General features: G+C 51.0%; 1 protein-coding gene across 1 annotated transcript in view; it reads left to right on the top strand.

Annotated features, from left to right (window-relative positions):
* LOC147640260 (carboxyvinyl-carboxyphosphonate phosphorylmutase, chloroplastic-like) overlaps positions 1-20,465 on the top strand; it is a 46,309-nt gene that overhangs the window by 6,968 nt on the left and 18,876 nt on the right. The window lies entirely within an intron of this gene.

Raw genomic sequence — 20,465 nt, 5'->3', positions numbered from 1 at the left:
TCCTGAGGAGAGACAGGCTTTGATGGATGCTTGGAAATGTTTTTACTGTACAGAAGAGGGACATATGTCTTTTAATTGTTCCAAGCGTAAGTCCCAAAAGGACTCTGACACTAAAGGGGAGCCCAAGTCAAAGAAACCAAAACCTTATGCAGGGTTAGTTCCTGATCTTGTTGGGGAACAGCCAGGTGGTGAAGAGACTGAGTTGTGTGGGGCATGGGGCAAAGTGAGATCAAAATGCCTTGATTTTCTTTGACACAGGTGCTAGAGCCAACTTTATTTCACCGGATTTGGTTGGCCGATTGGGGATTCGTGCAGAGGAGATGGGGCCTTTGTATGAGGCTAATATGGCTTGTCCTGGGTATGCAGAACCCGTCACTCCTATTATTGGAAAGCTCAGGCTTCATGTGCAGGGTTATGTGGACAGTGAGGAGTTTTTCATCATGCCACTTGATGGATGTGATGTTTTGTTGGGTATGCCATGGTGCCATAGAGTACATGCGGTGGTGGATACATACAATAGGAAGATTACTTTTACTCATAGAGGGAAAGAATATATTTTGGATGTAAAGCTAAAAGGGGAATCTGTTCCTATTGTATCAGCTTCGGCAATTTCATCAGTAATGAAAAAGCATCTTTCCGCGTACTTGATTTATGTAAAGGATGCAAAAGATGGTGAGTCTAAATCTAATTTGTCTACGTTAGATAAGGGCAGGACTGATTTCTTATGTGAGTTCCAAGATTTTTTTTCCGAGTCATTGCCAGGGAAACTTCCTCCGGAAAGGCTAGAAGATCATGCTATTGATCTAATCCCGGGGAGTACTCCACCAAATAGACCGTCGTACCGTGTTAGTGCAGCTCAACAAGAAGAAATTATGAGTCAGGTACAGGAGCTGTTGAATAAAGGGTTGATACAGCCTAGCTCATCACCCTTTTGCTCACCTGTACTCTTAGTGCAAAAGAAAGATGGTTCTTGGCGCATGTGTATTGATTACAGGTCGCTGAACAAGAATACCATCAAGAATCGATTCCCCATTCCGAGGATCGATGACATATTGGACCGCTTACAGGGCTCAACAGTCTTTAGTCGGATAGACTTGAAAAGTGGGTCATCAGATACGTATTAGACCCGAGGATGTGCATAAGACAGCATTTCGAACCACTTTTGGGTTATATGAGTTCTTGGTTATGCCCTTTGGTTTGACAAATGCACCTGCCACATTTAACAGAATGATGGACAGGATTTTCCGGCCTCATAGAGCGTTTGTGGGCACATTCTTTGATGATATGATTGTGCATTCACATACTGAGGAGGAGCATAGGAGGCATTTGGCCATTGTGTTTGAAGAACTCCAGAAGCATAGGCTGGTCATTAATGGCAAGAAGAGTGAGTTCTTCTTGCAAGAGATACACTTCTTGGGGCATATTGTGTCTAAGCATGGAGTCCGTATGGATCCTTCGAAGGTGGAAGCAATTCTTAATTGGCTAGATTTGAGGACCGTGCATGATGTACGTAGCTTTTTGGGATTGTGTTCCTATTAGGCGGTACATACGGTATTTTGCTGAGATTGCTTCGCCCCTTCATGCCTTAACAAAGAAGGCAACTCCGTTTAGATGGACTGATCAGGAAATTACAGCCTTTAAAAAGCTTAAAGAAAAGCTTACTTCGGATCCAGTATTGGTATTACTGGATCTCCGAAAGGCTTTTGTTGTCCAGTGTGATGCATGTGGAAACAGCATTGGGGCAGTTCCCATGCAAGGAGGACATGTGATAGCCTATGAGAGTCGAATATTGAAGAATGCCGAGAAGCATTAACAGGTTTATGAGAAAGAGATGTTGGCTGTAATTCATGCTCTTTCTACATGGAAACACTATTTGCTTGCGGCTGATTTCACTGTGCAGATAGATCATCAGACCTTGCGTTATTTCCTCACGCAAACTAAACTTTCTGAGAAGCATATGCGATGGGCCAACTTTTTGTCTATGTTTCACTTCTAGATTGTGCATGTGGAAGGCAAAAAGAATGTTGTGGCAGATGCTTTGTCACGCAAGCCAGAGGTCTCAGTAGTTTCACTTGCTTATCATCATGAGCTTGATGAGATGAAAGAGCAGTATGCCCATGATGAGGATTTTGGAAGGCTCTATGATCAGATGTCTAAGGGTCAGCGGCATGATCATTATACTCTCAGAGATGGGTTTTTGTTGATGCATGGTAGATTGTGTGTTACCAGGCAATTACGACTCAAGGTTATGATTGAAAGTCATGCTCCACCGTATGCAGGTCATAGAGGTATTGACGCCACGGTAAAAGCAGTTGAGGCTTTCTTTTATTGGCCAACCTTGAGAAGAGAAGTTGATGCTTTTGTTCGGCAATGCATCGTATGTCAGAAGGTGAAGTTTGACCGTCAAAAGACACCAGGGTTACTTCAGCCTTTACCTATTCCAGATAGACTATGGGAGAGCATTGCCGTGGATTTTATATTTGATCTTCCACCAGGCTCATTTCATTCCCGTGCGTAAGACGATCAAAGTTGATCATATGGTGAAGTTGTTCATGGCAAACATCTTCAAGTATCATGGCTTGCCTTCGTCTATCATTAGTGACCGTGATCCACGGATGACGAGTTTATTCTGGAGAGGATTGTTCGACAACATGGGTACAACTCTCAAGTTTTCATCTTCATTTCATCCACAAACAGATGGTCAATCGGAAGAGGCTAATTCTACAGTGTTGGATCTTCTTAAGTGTTGTGTCAGAGCACAAGCAACAATGGGAAAAGTATCTTCCTTTGGTGGAGTTTGCTTATAACAACACAGTTCATACCTCGACGGGCAAGGCACCTTTTGAGATTGTGGAAGGAGGGAAGAAGGTACCACCCATTTTGCACACAAAGGATAAGATCTTTGAGGCTGATCAGTATGTGGAGAATATGGATGAAGCTTATCGGAGAGTTAAGTTGGCACTCCAGAAAACTTAGCAAAAGCAAAAGAAAGTAGCAGGCCGTCACAGACGTGCATTAGAGTTTGCATTGGGTGATTGGGTTCTTTTGCGATTTGAAAAAGCTAGGCTCAAGAAGATGAAAGGTAAAGAGCGCTTATTTTCTAAGTTGAGCATGCGTTATTATGGACCTTTTCAGGTATTGGAAAAGATTGGTGAGGTGGCCTATCGCTTGAAGCTTCCAGATCACTGGAGGATTCACAATGCATTTCATGTGAGTCTACTTAGACCTTTCCGTGGGGATGTGCCTGAGGATGTATCAGATGAGGCTCAGTCGGAAGTTGAGGAACTTGATGAGGTTCTTATTCTAGAGCAGATACTGGCACATAAGGAAAGAAAGGTACGAGGTAAAGTTTCCCGTCGCTATCTTGTGAAGTTAAAGAACTATTCACCGATGGATGCGAAGTGGATGGAGGAAGGTGACTTACAGATTCACCTCAGGTTTTCCAGCTTTATCTCGATGCCTTTGAGTTGGAGCCGACTCTTGTTATGACTCATTCAGGTTCAGCAAAGCATGGGTCTGGAGCATTGCCTAATGCTCAAGAGGGGGGTAGCACCTCCACTCCCTTGATACAGACAGGCTCAGATGACATCTAGAGGTCGCTTGGTGCAGCTTTTGTCTCACCCGAAGGTACTGATGGCTGACAATACATCTGTTTATGGGACTTCTATGATATATGTGTACTAGTCACATTGGATGTTCTGGTTGTGTATGGTTCACAGTGGTATACAACTTGGACTACTACTACACCATTGGTTTGCAGTGAATGTTGTTACATATGCATGGTTTAGAGAGATTGGGACGTTGATCTTGCCATATTGTACATTTCACTTTGGATATTTTGCTATATCACCAGATTGCAATCGAGGACGCTTGCCATTTTTCAAGAGGGGGGTATGTCATGACCCTGTGAAAGTGGAACAGCACAAGTGTGGGCATGGTGGTTGGTGAGTAAGATAAATATTTAATGATTCATATTTGGGATGCCCGGACAAATGGTATTATGCTCAAGTGTGAAGGGGGACCAAGGACATTAATATTTTTAATGTTTTAACCTTGGGTGGCCCCTAGGCATAAGTGACCCTTAGTAAGTTTGATAAACTTTAGAAAGGGGCCACTAGGATATTTTTGGGGAAAAGGGGCAACTCAACTTTGGGAGTTACACGCCTCTCTCTCTCTCTCTCTCTCTCTCTCATCCTATGTCATTACAGAGGACATGCCACAGGAGGAGGAGACAGGAGCCTCGCCATACACTTGTCTGTCAGAGGAGATTATGCATTATTCTACACTAGGGGAAGTATTTCTTACGGGCGACTTCAATGCCCACACACAGAGCAGACAGTGTGAGGTGTATGACTATGATGACATGGAGATCCTCCACCCTGTGGATCCAGAGGAGATAGGGGCTAGTCGGGCATCAGAGGACACTGGACCAGATAGAGGACATTATGGGGACCACTTACTAGAGTTGGGAGCCAGGCATCGTCTCGTTATTTATAACGGGATGCTACAGTGGCCGGGATCAGGAGGGCTGACATGCTTTCCACATGGGGGTCATACACGGACCGGAGGCACGGTAGTAGACTACATTATGGGGTCTTTGGAGGCATCACAGCTTGTCACCTCATTCTCCATTCCACCTCGTCCTATTGGGGCAGATCATACGTACTTGGCATTTTCACTAGCCGGATCACCAGTATCACTTGCCCCCCACATACCGACGCCACACACTACCATCTACTTCACACATGACATGGCAGACATATACACTGGCAGAGTAGAGGATGGGCTCCTACTCATGGATCCCCTGGCACCTATGGATACCATTACAGCCCAGCTCGCATCACTCCTACACACGGCTGCATTACAGAGCTTCCCACATCGTGTACACTCAGGAGAGCCTGCGAGACCTGGGACTATGCCCCAGAACAGATGGTATGATGACGAGTGCAGAGCCCTATACTCACGGCTGCGCATACAGAGAGCCTTGGGAGCCATCACAGAGCAGGAGTCGAGGAGAGAGATGAGGAGACTTACTCGCCGCAAAAGGCGGGCCTTCGCAGAGATACAGGAGCTAGAGATCTTTCATTTCTTCATGAGTAGAGATAGCCCTGTCTCATGGCGGCACTTTAGAGAGCCCCGGACCCCGACACCTATTGCAGACCCACAGACATGGCACACATATGCAGAGGGACTATACCATGCCCCACAGCAGCCACCTATACCTCAGCCACAGGAGCCTCGACCTACCACAGCTAGCTTCTTTACCCACTCGATGGTACAGGAAGCTATCCGCCGCCTACAGCATGGACGGGCCGCCGACCATATGGGCCTGCAGGGTGAGCATCTCATATATGCAGTAGATTCTTTAGCTCCTTTTCTTGCACACCTGTTTAACAGGGCACTAGCAGAGGGTTTGCCTGCAGAGTGGACGATGCATACCATTGTGCCGATTCACAAAATAGGGGATATGCTCGATCCGAGCAACTACAGGACGGTTATGGTTGGCCACGTGCTGGCCAAACTGTATGGTGCAGTGCTGGAGCAGGAGCTTAGCTTATATGCTGAGCGAGCAGGTTTACGCTCATCAGGGCAGGCAGGCTTCAGGAGAGCTTTCTCTACCACCGACCATGTATTCACTTTGAGATGTATGATTGATCAGGCCAGAGTGAGGAAGAGAAAGCTCTATTGCTGCTTCGTGGATTTCCGCAAGGCATTTGACACAGTACCACGAGAGAGGCTCTTTCAGCGCCTGCAGTCTCTTGGCATACCAGCAGATATGACATGGGGCATCTATGCATTATATGAGCAGGTTTTTGGGCGAGTCAGATGTCCAGGAGGCATGTCCGAGACTATTGCTAGCACCATTGGTGTGAAGCAGGGATGCCCACTTTCCCCCACGCTATTTGGGTTATACATTGATGAGGTGGCTGACTTCATTACACGGGGAGGCGGAGATGGAGTTGATTTAGCAGGTACCTCAGTACATATTATGCTCTATGCTGATGATATTGTATTAGTGTCTGAGTCTCCAGGTGGTCTACAGCAGCATTTACATGCACTCCATGATTTTTGCACACAGAGGGGTCTTACTGTGAACCTTGGGAAAACCAAGGTTATGGTCTTTCATACATCGAGACAGGGCAGGAGTCAGCTGACATTTACTCTCGCAGGATGCCAGGTGGAGGTGGTGACATCATACGTGTACCTAGGGGTTACCTTCTCTGCAGCAGCCACACGCTTCACCATGGGTTCAGCAGCCAGAGCTAGATTGACACGGGGATATGCAGCATTGGCTATGCTAGAGAGACAATGCCACCAGGCGCATTTTCAGGAGCCCCGGACGAAGGGGTGGCTATTTGACACATTAGTCACACCGGCATTGATGTATGGAGCAGCGGTATGGGCGCCAGGCCTTGCTACCCATTGGTGGACACAGATAGAGAGACCACAGGCCCTCATGATGGCACGCATGATACGCAGCAAACCGTCAGTACCTCATGACATTATCCGAGCAGAGTTTGCTGCGCCTCCTATGATGGTAGAGGCCATATTTCAGACTATATGCCTGCTAGACAGATTCAGAGAGATGCCACAGGACAGATTGTCATACAGAGCTTTTGAGGCATCTAGACAGCTGGCTGAGGCAGGAGACAGAGGATCATGGTATGCACAGGTCACACATTGGTTCTCACAGCATGGCCTAGACATGGATCATCTACCACCATTCCAGTATGATAGGGATGCACCACATATCCGTCTCTCTCATAGTGAGAGGAACAGAGTATTGAGACAGGATCTATGGCAGCTCTATACACGAGAGACATGGATATCGCCTACACAGCCTCTTCCACCGAAGATGCTATACTACAGAGATCACTTCATGAGTATCACTGATGATGGATTTATAGAGAGGCCTAGATACATGGAGGGCTTTTTATCACACGGCTCCCGAGTGGCTATTGGTCAACTCAGAGTTTCATCACACCGATTGGAGATTGAGACTGGCAGAGCAGCACGGATCCCCCGAGAGGAGAGGGTATGCAGATTGTGCAGAGAGGAGGTGGAGAGTGAGGAGCATTATGTATGCAGATGCAGAGCATATACAGCCATCAGAGAGAGATATCCCATTCTATTCAGAGAGCCACGTTCCCTACGCCAGATCTTTGAGGCAGCAGACCAGCGCATACTGGGGAGATACATTCTAGACATACAGCGCCACAGAGAGACATTATTACAGGCTCAGACAGCTCCAGAGGGGGGGAGACAGACACAGATTACTGCATTTTTTCAGAGATCCATCCCCCTCCCAGCCCCTACACGGCAGGGAATTACTCTCCAGAGAGCAGAGACACTTAGAGCCCGCAGGAGACAGAGGGCACCTGGCTTTCGGACACCACGCCTATACCAGAGAGAGATGACAGAGATCAGAGCTCAGTTTCACAGAGAGGGTGCGGAGCGACTGGCTCGCTTCAGAGCACACCCAGGCATGTTCTTCAGGGAGCTGTGGACACCCCCTTCACTGATGTATACCATTCTATACCCCCAGTATGGTACAGGATGGAGCTAGCTAGGTTGCATATCATGATTGTATACTCCATGCATATAGCTTTGCATTTTTCTCCTAGTAGTAGAGCTCCATCCCCCGCACACCCAGATTCAGCTTTTTTTTTGTTCAGTACTTTTTCATTTTGTTGGGATGACAGAGGATACCCCATACAGGTACTCCGATTTGTCTCATAGGCCGAGTTCGGTCTTTTGGAAGACGTTAATAAAATCTTTCTTTCTTTCTTTCTTTCTCTCTCTCTCTCTCTCAGTCCCCAGGTGGTCTACAGCAGCATCTACATGCACTCGATGATTTCTGCACATACGAGGGGTCTTACTGTGAACCTTGGGAAAACCAAGGTTATGGTCTTTCATACATCGAGACAGGGCAGGAGTCAGCTGACATTCACTCTCGCAGGATGCCAGGTGGAGGTGGTGACATCATACGTGTACCTAGGGGTTACCTTCTCTGCAGCAGCCACACGCTTCACCATGGGTTCAGCAGCCAGAGCTAGATTGACACGGGGATATGTAGCATTGGCTATGCTAGAGAGACACTGCCACCAGGCGCATTTTCAGGAGCCCCGGACGAAGGGGTGGCTATTTGACACATTAGTCACACCGGCATTGATGTATGGAGCAGCAGTATGGGCGCCAAGCCTAGCTACCCATTGGTGGACACAGATAGAGAGACCACAGGCCCTCATGATGGCACGCATGATACGCAGCAAACCATCAGTACCTCATGACATTATCCGAGTAGAGTTTGCTGCGCCTCCTATGATGGTAGAGGCCATATTCCAGACTATATGCCTGCTAGACAGATTCAGAGAGATGCCACAGGACAGATTATCATACAGAGCTTTTCAGGCATCTAGACAGTTGGCTGAGGCAGGAGAGAGAGGATCATGGTATGCACAGGTCACACATTGGTTCTCACAGCATGGCCTAGACATGGATCATCTACCACCATTCCAGTATGACAGGGATGCACCACATATCCGTCTCTCTCATAGTGAGAGGAACAGAGTATTGAGACAAGATCTATGGCAGCTCTATACACGAGAGACATGGATATCGCCTACACAGCCTCTTCCACCGAAGATGCTATACTACAGAGATCACTTCATGAGTATCACTGATGATGGATTTATAGAGAGGCCTAGATACATGGAGGGCTTTTTACCACACGGCTCCCGAGTGGCTATTGGTCAGCTCAGAGTTTCATCACACCGATTGGAGATTGAGATTGGCAGAGCAGCACGGATCCCCCGAGAGGAGAGGGTATGCAGATTGTGCAGAGAGGAGGTGGAGAGTGAGGAGCATTATGTATGCAGATGCAGAGCATATACAGCCATCAGAGAGAGATATCCCATTTTATTCAGAGAGCCACATTCCCTACGCCAGATCTTTGAGGCAGCAGACCAGCGCATACTGGGGAGATACATTCTAGACATACAGCGCCACAGAGAGACATTATCACAGGCTCAGACAGCTCGAGAGGGGGGGCGACAGACACAGATTACTACATTTTTTCAGAGATCCATACCCCTCCCAGCCCCTACACGGCAGGGAATTACTCTCCAGAGAGCAGAGACACTTAGAGCCCGCAGGAGAAAGAGGACACCTGGCTTTCAGACACCACGCCTATACCAGAGAGAGATGACAGAGATCAGAGCTCAGTTTCACATAGAGGGTGCGGAGCGACTGGCTCGCTTCAGAGCACACCCAGGCATGTTCTTCAGGGAGCTGTGGACACCCCCTTCACTGATGTATACCATTTTATACCCCCAGTATGGTACAGGATGGAGCTAGCTAGGTTGCATATCATGATTGTATACTCCATGCATATAGCTTTGCATTCTCCTAGTAGTAGAGCTCCATCCCCTGCACACCCAAATTCAGCTTTTTTTATTCAGTACTTTTTCATTTTGTTGGGATGACAGAGGATACCCCATACAGGTACTCCGATTTGTCTCATAGGCCGAGTTCGGTCTTTTGGAAGACGTTAATAAAATCTTTCTCTCTCTCTCTCTCTCTCTCTCTCTCTCTCTCGCTTTTGGAGAGGAGTCGTGGAAGCTAGCTGCGTGGAGGTGTGTGGCTGCTGGTTTTGCTGCGTGAAGAGCAGGGCGTACAGAACAGGTCGTACAGACCACGTGGCTACAGGCCGTACAGACCTGGTGGTTGCAGGCCGCATAGAGCAGGCGGCTGTAGATTTATTGGCGGCTCGTTCAGGCGGCGCTGGTGACCATGGTATAGACAGCGGGCGGCTGCAGGTTCAGGCGACTGCAAGTACAGTCCTGTACGGACAGGTACAGTCGGGTACTGCAGACATGTACGGACAGGTACAGGCAGGTACAGTCCTGTTCAGTCTTGAACATTTGCAGGCGGCGCATCTTCAGCTGCAGGCGGGTATAGTCCTGTTCAGTCCTGAACAGTTGCAGGCGGGTACAGTCCTGTTCAGTCCTCTTCAGCCCGCAGGCGGCGCATCTTCAGCTGCAGGCGGCGCTTTTTCAGAGTCCAGTCGGTGCATCAGTCAGGCGGCTGTAGGGAGAAAAGTACAGACAGCCTGTTGCAAGTGCAGACTGGTACGGTCAGTCCCTTTGGTGCAGAACCACACATTAAAATTGGTAAGCTCTGAACATATCAATCTTTCTTTCTTTCCACTGGCTTATGTCTGCTGCTGCAGAGTTGTGTCATCTGGCCCCTTGTGAGAGGAGGGGCATGGCAGTTTGAAGGGTGGAAACAGAGATTGGACAGTGGATGTGTATTTGAACTGAGTTGAAACCATGTTCATGGAACAGCCAGATGTGTGCTCAAGGCTGCCCTGTTGAATTGTCTTGGTTGATTAGAGGGAAGCACAGTGTGTTGCTTTTGTGGGACACAGATGTGTGTGTGAATCCTCTGTGCTAAGAGGTCTTGAGGGCTGCTGGATTGGACATGCAGGTTTACTTTCCTAGACTGGCTTTGTTGTACTCAGTTATACATTTCATTGAATTTGAATAAAGAAATATCGAAAGAGGCGCCAAGCTTTGGGGCTAACAGGTGTTGATTTTCTTTCAGTTTTGGGGCATTCTAGCTCTTGTTAATTTGTTATTCATTTGGACTACAATTGGAAGGGTGACTGCTAGTCTACCACACTTTGGTTTCTACCAGAGGCCGGTTTGAGAATCAATTTTGGGTGAGAAGAATTGGTCCTCCGGGAGTGCGGGTAGACGATCCATGCTGTGTGCTCTCGAGGTCTTCAATCCCTTTGCTCACGATAACTCTGATACCATGTGAGGGCAAAAGGACGAAAGGACCAGAACGAGAGATCAGAGCAAAACAACACAGCATGAAATATGTGAGTGACTATATATATAATGGTGAGTGAACATATGTACAAGAGCCCTCTGATGTGAGGTGACTATGAGTAGAAAGACCAGTGCAAGAGTAGAGATGATGTCGGAGCTAAAGCAGTGTCGATGACGAAGGTTCGCGTCGATGTGAGGCAAAGCACTCCAAGAGGTGGTCGGTGTCGAAGGCTTGCGTTGGTGGATGCAGACTCCAGAGGCACTCCGAGGTGGTAGTGGCAGCGAAAGATGAGGTGATCCAAGCTCTGGTGACAAGGGTGCTGCTGTACTTGAGATGAAGAGCAGAGAGGGCTGCTGTACTTGAGATGAAGAGCAGAGAGGGCTGCCGTCCTGAGTGGTGGTGGTGGTGCAAGCTCTGATGACAAGGGTGCTCCAAGACCTGAAGGGTGCAAGCTCTGGTGACATGGGTGCTGCGTACCTGAGGGGTGGTGAGCAGCAGAGAGGGTTGCCGGCCCGAGTGGTGCAAGCTTTGGTGACACAGGTGCTGCGTACTTGAGGTGGTAAGGAGCAGAGAGGGCTGCCGTCCCGAGTGTGCAAGCTTTGGTGAACACAGGTGCTGCGTACCTGAAGTGGTGTCGATGGTGAAGATAAGCAAAGAGCGGGTTGCCGTCCCGATGGTGTAATGTAGCAGAGAGTGAGCTGCTGTCCCGATGGTGTGAGCTGAGGCAAAAACGCTGAAGTGCTCTATGTATAGGAGAGGGGGCTGTTGTACCATGAGCTGCCATGAGCGGTGGAGAAAACGCTGATGTGCTGATGTAAGCACTGATGTAAAACCCTGATGTAAGCGCTGATGATAGGCTGATGTAAAAGCTGATGTAAGGCCTGATGTAAGTGCTGATGATAGGCTGATGTAAAGCCTGATGTAAGCGCTGAATGTAGGCTGATGTAAACACAGATGTAAAGCCTGATGTAAGGGCTCATGTAAAACACTGATGTCAGTGCTGATGTAAATGCTGAAGGTAGCAGAGAGGGCTCTTGTCCCAGGGTGTGGCCTGTAGCAGAGAGTGGGCTGCTGTCCCTTGTAGAGGCCAGATGAGAAATGCTGATGTGCTGAATGTCGGGTGAGGATGATGAAGCTGTGTTGTGTAGAGCCCAGCAGCAGCAACAACATATGGTACCAGATATGTGCAATGAAGTAGTACAATCAGGTGAATGATGAGGCAATGCTATATATACCAAGGGGGAGTGCTGGTCGGCCAGCCTAAAGGCTATTGGCCAGCAGCAAAGACAAAAACCCTCAAATAAAACCAAAAATACCCAAAAAATCCCCCTTTTTAGGGCTGAAAAAAATACCGTTTTTACACAATTTCATCCATCTCCAATCCCTCGGCTCACCGAGTCAGAAAACAGTCTAGAGTTTACAACTGTCGTAGCGACAAATCACTCGCATAGAATGAGAAGTGTTCGAAGCTCCCGCCCCCCCTCCTTGCTCGCGTTGCCTGCACAGCTGCGCCTGTCGCCCTCCCTGCCTGTCCGCCCTCTTGCCTCCCCTTGCTCCTCACGCCTCCCCTTACCCCCCCGCCTGCCTTCGTTGCTGCTGTGCCCCCTCCCGCCTGCCTTCGCTGCCGCCGCCCTGCTCTGCTCGCCGCCCTTTCTCACCCCCCCCCCCCCCCCCCGGGTTCATCGCGCCCTCCTCCCCTCTGCAGCGCCCCATCCCCTCCGCCGCTCGCTTTCCTCCCCTCCCTCTTGCGCGCAGCTCCCGCCCTCCCCCCCTAGGGTTTTTTCCTTCGCCTTCCCCCCCCCCCCCCCCCCTTTTTCTTGCTTCCGCTCCCAGGGGGTTTTGTTTTCCTTTTTTGCTCCGTCTTCCGCCTCTCTGTGTGCAACTCGGTTCTAGCAGGATCCCGCCTTCGCCTCGCCTTCGCCACAGCTTCAGACTCTGATGGAGGCTCCTCCCGCCCCGCCTCAGAGGGACTCATCCGCAGCCCCCTCGCCCGCCCCTGAGGACACCCCCATCAGGCTTTCTCTTTCGCCAGAAGAGGAAGCGAGCCTCACCGCAGAGGTGGAACGCCTCCAGGCTCATTCCACCATCTGCTATATAGTCGGCACTCACCCCAGCAGAGGGGAGATCAGGGATCTTCTTCAGGCCCGTCTTCTTGCAGATGTGGGCAAGATCCTGGACGTACAGCTACTGGGCCGGGGACATTACCAGATCGAGTTCGAGGCCGCCCAGAGCGTTGCCAAGGTCCTTGCCATGAGTCCCCTTGACATCAGGGGCGCTCAGGCTTTCTTCAGACCTTGGCAGCATGGATTTGACCCATCAGCGGCGGAGCAGGGAGAGCGCCTTTTCCATGTTACAGTTTGCTTCCCTGGACTCCGCCGGGAGTATCTTCCGCTCCTCTCTAGGCTCGGAGCCATAGTTGTTTCTCGTACGCGTACGAACCTATTCGTACGTACGAGTCGTACGGTACGATACCATACGAATTCGTACGATATCGTACGGTACGAGTTAGGTTTTTTTTTTTTTTTTTCCCCCCAAAAACTTTTTTTTCCCTTGAAAAAAATTTCCAAATGCTTAAAAAAAATAGAAACCCTGCTTTACGAAGATCCCAAATGCTCGCAATACTTCGCAACTTTCGTGTCCACTCAGTATTCCATATGGGGTTGTGGAGAGACCTAAAAAATCTGGCGAGGTAGACTGGTAGTGTACACTTGATTGGTAGGATGAGAGAATCTTGCTACATCACTTGGGGATCCCTGGTATAGGTAGGCTAGACAATTAGATTCTCAAGTTATGCACAAGGGAGAACATTTGGACATGGCCATTTTGATCTAGAGAGGAGTCCCTAAACTTATCACCCTAGATGCACTCCTCGTATTTGTGCAAGGACGGTCCCTTAGTCATAAACGCTACACTGGGAGACCTTTGGTATTGCATTACCCATCCAGGTTCTTTTTTGGAGACAATTGGGAGATCCAACCGGGAGAGACACATATCCATGTACTGGTTTCTCAAGCACTGTAGACTCCTCCCCTCCCAACCTTCCCTCACATTCAAGCTTGAAGCTCCATAGCTTGTAAGTGTAAAAAATAAAAACCGTATTTTATCGTACCGTATCCCAAAATTTCATATCGTACCGAATATTCCCGTACGGTATCGTACCGTACCGTATCGTATTTTCGTACCGTGACAACTATGCTCGGAGCATTGGTGGGCTCGGTACTAGAGACTGGCCCCTCAGCAGCTTCAGTGGTGGCCAGAGCAGCTGGGCTACCTTCGGTCAGAGTGTTGGTGTCTGACATCTCCTCCCTTCCTAAGGTAATTCAGCTACCTAGGATAGGGGGGGGATGGAGGATGGGGGTGGATGTATAGACCAGAGAGTGGAGTTCTCGGGGCTCCTGAATCAGTGCTTCATTTGCAGGCAGGTCGGCCATCTGGCCAAGGCTTGCCCTCGCAGGAGACCCCGACCCTCACCACAGCAGCAGCAGGCTACTGATGGCCCGCCCACAGATTCGGCTCGGCAGGCTGCCTCCGGGACACCTGCTCAGGCCACAGAGACCTCGGAGTGGCAGCCTGGACAGGGGCGCCGCCGAGGGAGACAGCCACAGCAGCACGCCCAGAGACCGCTGCAGCAGCAGCCACAGTCTCAGCCTCACTGGGTTCCCGTGAGGAACAGCTTTTCTCCCCTCCAGGAGGAGACCCCCGCGGCGACGACTGAGGACCAGGAGATGCCAGCACCCCCTCCTTCACCCCCCCCACCCCCGTCCCCTCCCACCGCCTCGCGTCCACCATCGCCTCCTCCCGTCCCCGCTCCGGTTTCGGCAGCGGCTCCCTCTCCACTCCCCTCGCCCCCCCCTCCTCCCCCTCCACCCGCCTCACCTTCCCGGGAGGCCCTGGCAGTCCCCTGGCGTTCACCTGCAGTCCGGAGGGCGCTGAGCACTGACCTCGCTCGAGCATCACAGAGGAGACCTACTATGCCGATTCGGGCTTCACGGATTTCATCTATCCGCAGTCGGCTGAGTCGCCTTGGCATTAGACAGCGCTCGGAGGCTTTTGATTATGCCTTCACACGGCTTTTTGGAGCAGAGGGCCCCCATGAGCCAGCACCCATCCGAGTTCATGTAGTGATACCTCCGGCCCGCGGGGAGGAGGCACTAGACTCACCGGTGGCCTTCTCGTTCCCTCTATGTGGCCCTTGCGACCGCTAGTGGACTCTAGAGCTCGCTCTCAGCACTTTGAAGACTCAGGCAGTTGAGTTTTCTCATCACATGAGCGATCTAGAGGTGAGAGATGTGATAGGCCGACTTTGGGAGTTGGCTCATTTTTTCTTGGATCCCGGGAGTGTGGATACCTCAGCGATTCGGCATTTGGTCGTTCGCATAGTGGCAGACTTAGCACGCTACCTTGGATATGTGTGTATACACGAGGTTGCTCTGTCAGAGCGGGAGGCAGTCGCCATGGGCCACAACCACTGGCGCCTGATCCGGGATTCTTGCAGTACACCGGGTGGGCAGATTCGCAGCCGCTCGGATGGGGACTACTCTCCATCCAAGCCGCTTGCGAAGGGCCGCTGTACGGCTGAGACAGCATCCACCTCAGCAGGGCATCCATGAGGATCATCTCATGGAATGTACAGGGCCTTGGCGGAGCACATTTTATACGCTATCGTGGTTGCTTGAGGCAGGAGCTTCAGAGATGCCTGGTTGGTGGCAGCATTGATATTTTGATGATGCAGGAGCATCACTTGGGTGAGAGCAGGATCCGGAGATATGGTTCGGTGATGCCTGGTAGATGGGACACTTTTTGGTCTGCAGGGTTTGGTCCTTTGGGTGGACAGGGAGGAGTATGCATGGTCATTGCAGATGTATGGCGGCAGGCCATTGTGGATCGAGGGATCATTGTGCCTGGTAGAGCACAGTATGTCATTCTGAGGATGCATGATGAGCTATTGGGCGTGCTCAACGTCTATGCGCCCAATCATGCTAGTGCCAGAGCAGAGTTCTGGACCCAGGTTACGGATGCATTGCCAGAGGCCGCACATTGGTGTGTCGGGGGAGACTTCAACATGCTTGAGGACCCGGTAGATAGGGTGGGAGGCAGTCATGTTACAGTGCACGGCACGGAGCTTGCAGCTTGGGACCGGTTTTGCATGTCACTGAGGATCACTGATGCATGGCAGCATGGGGCTTTCTCCCGGTCTCAGGACAGTCTTAGTTTCTCTCGGTCGGATCGCCGGCAGGGAGGGACTAATCTATCACGGATTGATCGCTTTTATGTGGGCGACTGGTTAGGGGAGCGAGGGGGCTCCGTCGGCATTCTCGTTGGCACCTCATGTTCAGATCATGCGCCAGTTATCTTGACATTGGAGGAGAGGACACGGGAGCCCAGCTTGCAGTTGAGGATCCCAGAGAGGGTACTTACAGATCCCAGTCTCGCTGAGGACATTGAGAGGATCTGGCATGATAGTCAGTGCTCTGACCAGGATGCAGCGGGCCAGTGTGCCCAGGGACTCATCGATCTTAGCTCTTTTCTGCATGCCGTAGCTTTGACACGGCTGGGAGAGATTCGCGAGCGGGAGCATCGGCTGAGACGTTGCCTTGCTTCACTACAGCGCCTTCAGGAGCAGCAGCCTGCATGTGAGTGGGTGGCGTCCCAGCTGAGCCAGGCACGCCAGGAGGTTAGAGAGGTAGAGGAGCAGAGACATGAGTTTTACTATCGTCATCAGGCCTCTCAGTGGACGCAGCTTGGTGATAGAGTGACTGGAGAGTTTTTTGAGATCACTGGACCTCGTCATGCGCGAGCAGGAGTCCGCCAGCTTGGTAGACCGGATGGATCGGTAGCTACTGAGCTCGGGGAGATCAGAGCCATTGCCACTGCATCCTATAGAGACCTGCTTTCAGCGGAGCCAGCCACTGAGGATCGAGATGTTTGCAGACAGACTATGTGGGCCCATGTGCAGAGGAGGGTCACAGACCATATGTGTACAGTTCTAGGTGCGCCTTTGTCAGAGATTGAGCTTGCCGAGGCCTTGAGGGTCCTGCCGCGACATAGTTGCCCAGGGGAGGACGGACTGACACCGGCCTTTTTTATGCGCTATTGGGACCTTTTGGGGCCAGGCCTCCGCAGGGGCTTTCAGCATGTTTTGGACACTGGGGTGATGCCGCAGAGCTTTTCAGAGGGCTTGATCTATCTTATCCCCGAGGGGGAGGGAGTATCAGATGATATTCGGCATTGGAGGCCTATTACGATCCTCAATACTGTCTACAAGGTCTTAGCAAAGGCCTTGAGTTTGAGGATCCATCCCTTCCTGGGGGAGTTGATTCATGCTACTCAGACAGGATTTGTCAAGGAGCGCAGTATCCTTGACAACATCTTTACTTTCTGGGAGGCGACGGCCCGAGCTAGATTTCTTGGCGAGGACGTGGTCGTGATGCTTCTCGATTTTGAGAAGGCATACGATAGAGTTGATTGGGGTTTCTTAAAGGGCACTATGCTTTGCCTGGGCTTTGAGCCAGGATGGATCAGAGGGGTGGCGGCTCTGTATTCCACAGCTCGCAGCCAGGTGCTGATTGCAGGAGGACGGGGGCCGAGTTTTGAGCTGACCAGATCAGTCCGTCAGGGATGTCCTCTCGCCCCTTTTCTTTTTCTCTTCTTTGCGAAGGCTATGAGCATGTATTTGACGGCAGAGGAGGTTGGTTTGAGAGGACTCCAGCTCCCAGTCCGGGGGGAGGACCTGCTTGATGCCGAGTTTGCAGACGACACGGGCTTATTTTTGCATGGCCAAGAGGCCAATCTTCTTCAGGCAGAGCTGTCGCTCCAGGTTTTTAGTGCAGCTTCGGGAGCATTGATCAATTGGCGCAAGACAGTGGCCTTTTGGATCAGTAGTGCTCCCACTCCGGCATGGACCCCGGACCCCGGTTTTAGATGGATTCCTCCAGGCACAACAGTGCGGTATTTGGGATGCCAGATTGGCCTAGATTTGCCACCTGAGCAGCAGATTGCCTTGCTTCTTCCGAGCATTCAGAAGAAGCTTTTGTATTGGAGTACAGCTCGACTATCCTTGGCTGGGAGGGTGGTGGTGGCAAATCAGGTGCTGTTAGCGACCATGTGGTACATTACGTCTTGCTGGATCTTCTCGAGCTCTTGCATCAGCCAGGTACAGAGGCTGATCAAGAACTTTCTGTGGTCTGGGCGGGATGGTCAGCCAGCTCGGGCAAAGGTTGCATGGGTAGTTATTACACTTCCGCTGGCTCAGGGAGGTTTGGGCATTATAGATCCAGTCGATCAGAGTAGAGCCTTATTGGGGAAGCTTATTGTTCGGGGGTTGCTTCCAGGTGCTGAGCCTTGGAAAGAGCTCCTCTTGCAGCGGCTGCAGGCCCGGGCGCCCCCAGCAGGGGGCACTTGGGCACCAGAGATTCGCTGGATCTTCATAGAGATGAGGAGGACAGGCCTCAGTAGAGGATGGGAGGACAGATTTGCTTTGAGTATCCTGAGAGCTTGGGAGCTGGCAGCTGCTGAGACCGGGGCTCTCTCAGCGACCTCCTTCTTGTGTTGAGGAGCGGGCCAGACAGCCGCTCATCTGGAGCCCAGCGGTTCGCACAGAGCAGGGTCATATGCTGGGTTCTCGGCCTTGTCTAGCCTGGGGGCCTTTAGCGGCAGGCCCAGCTCGTAGTTTTGGAGACTGGCAGGCCTTCTGCAGTCTCCCAGAGGAGATCCAGGTGGAGAGGCTGAGTCACTTCAGAGGGGGGTTGATTATGAGGGATGATATTCAGGAGGCACTCACAGAGGAGTGGTTCACGCCTCTCGAGCCAGTGGCTCCACGGTGGATGGGAGCCTTTACGCAGTTGGAGATCCTGATTGTTGTCAGAGCTTGCACTGAGGATGGCAGTTGCCTCTACTATGAGATTCAGGATGAGGGCAGACTCCAGAGAGTGGAGGTGGAGTCGCCTTTGGTTGCATAGTGCACCTTTCAGAGGATTCGGATAGTGGCCGCCGCTTCTCGGAAGTGGCATATTGACCCCGACCCTGCTGATGTGCTCCCGGATTGGCGCATGTGGGCATATGCAGCGCGTCCCTTGGCCCGGCTACAGTGGGACCCCGGGGAGTACGAGTGGCATGATCCTTATGCATCCCTTGAGGCCACAGAGATTACCTTTTTCCAGTATACTGTTAGGCTGGGGCCGCATATTTTGACGGCAAGGAGGACGGTCTCTCCAGCGGGGCAGCGGGGCATTGGCGGCTACAGGGACTCTCACAAGAGTTCCTGGAGGATTTTTGGGCTCGGCTTTGGGCTAGTCGACAGGCCCGCAGGATCTCGACTTTTCAGTGGCTGGTCGCCCCCCACCCACAGGGGCTCAGCAGTTGGCACTTGGCTTGTTTGCAGCGGTCTTCCGGCGGCCTGCGTCCGATGCGGCCACCCTATGGAGACACAGAGACATTGCCTTTGGGATTGCCCTCAGGCGCAGCAGATTTGGCTGCGGATGCTGCGTATTCTAGCTCCCCTCTCTCCAGAGGGTATGTTAACGTGGGGTGCCGCTGCTTGGTCGACTTCGTCAGGGCCTGCTATGGGCTATGAGATGGAGCAGGGCAGTCAGGCCATCAGATTTATTAGGGGCCAGCCTCGCCTGGTTCCGGCACCGGATTTCTTGTCCGCCAGCTGGACACAGGAGAGGGATTTACGATGGGAGCTCCTCAGCAGCCTCACCATCTGGTTCACCTGGAGGGCCCGGTGCTTTACGGCCTTTGAGGGGAGATTGGAGCCACCAGCAGAGACTGTACGGGGGATTTGGCAGGAGTTGATCCACACCCTGCGAGGACAGTACGACCGCATCCGGGATGAGGCGATCTTGCGGCGCCAGGCCTTTCACACCACTTGGCGCTGTGGCCCTTTCTACACCTTACACACGGGATTCCCCCGTTGGCACTACAGGCCACCTGTTTGGCTCTTCCCCCCCCCTATTGTATGATTTAGCCTCTCAGTCCTTTGTACTGATGCTTGTTTTTTGCAGCACCTAGGGAGAGTCTCCCGGGCTGCCATGCTGTATTCACTGCTCTGTTTCTCTTATGAGCAGGAGAGATCTTTTGTAGCCCTACGGGCGTTTTTATATAACTAATGAAAGGATCTTTTCTCGGAAAAAAGAAAAAAAGAAAAAAAGAATGAGAAGTGTTCTCTTTACCCTCTTCTTGCTATGGAAGACCTTTCTAGCTCAGGCTTGTAACTACTAGAAAGAACCCTTGCTCTGTCCTGTGGTGGGTTACCTAACGAAAGCGATTGCCCCGATCTGTATTCCAAGTAGAGTCGGTTGCCCTGGGTGGGGAGTACCCGGCTGCCCCATATCGATCACTAAACAGATCACATTAGAATGGTTGCTCCAAACCGATCTCGTCGGAATGGTTATCCTAGGGAAAGTTCCCTAGTTCACAAATTCATCATCATTATCATTCACATTTTGAGACCATGTTTTGTCAACATCTTTATCAAAACAAAATAAATAATTCCACATAAGACAGTCTTCTTTCTATCAGAAGAACAGTCACTTCTCTATAATATGCAGCAGTCAATCCTAATTTTAATCAATGGCTAACAGTGAAGATCTTAACTTGGCACTCACGACATGTGTGAGACAATGAAG

Source organism: Cibotium barometz, chromosome 3, assembly GCF_041138505.1.
Source record: "Cibotium barometz isolate CiBa-2024 chromosome 3, ASM4113850v1, whole genome shotgun sequence".
Taxonomy (NCBI): domain Eukaryota; kingdom Viridiplantae; phylum Streptophyta; class Polypodiopsida; order Cyatheales; family Cibotiaceae; genus Cibotium; species Cibotium barometz.
Note: the sequence above shows the minus strand (reverse complement) of the source record. Positions and strands in the feature narration are given on the sequence as shown.